Genomic DNA, 524 nt, shown 5'->3' on the forward strand with positions numbered 1-524 from the left:
CCTTTGTTGTGTTTTATTTATCATGTCTGTTATCTTTTTTAATTACCTTTGAACCTTGAACCTCACAGAGGCCTTTGGCAATAAGCTATGCTTAAGAGGACCCATCAAGCCAAGTGCACCTGTGCTGATGGCACGTAAAGAACACCTGTTGAGCATTGGGCCTCACTGAGTTCCTTTTGAATGTTGGGTCTCATGGAGGCAATGACCAAGACCTTTAGCATTATGTTGTGCTTGAGAAGACCATCAAGCCAAGCAAAATTGCAATCGTGGCAGATACCAGTGTCACGCAAATGGCACCCATGATAATTCTCAGAGTGGTTGGTGTTAGGAAGGGCAACCAGCCATAGAAAACCATGCCAAATCAGACTGGAGTCTGGTGCAGCGTGCTTGCCCAGCCAAACTGTCCAACCCATGCCAGTGTGGACAACAGACATTAAATGACGATGATGATTTAATTTTATTTTAAGTGATGTATCAACCTACTTGTCATGCTTTTCAACCAGTTTCTTATTGTAGGCTTTGTA

The sequence above is a fragment of the Octopus bimaculoides genome, chromosome 2 (genome assembly GCF_046866305.1).
Source record: "Octopus bimaculoides isolate indiv1 chromosome 2, ASM4686630v1, whole genome shotgun sequence".
Classification (NCBI taxonomy): Eukaryota; Metazoa; Mollusca; class Cephalopoda; order Octopoda; family Octopodidae; genus Octopus; species Octopus bimaculoides.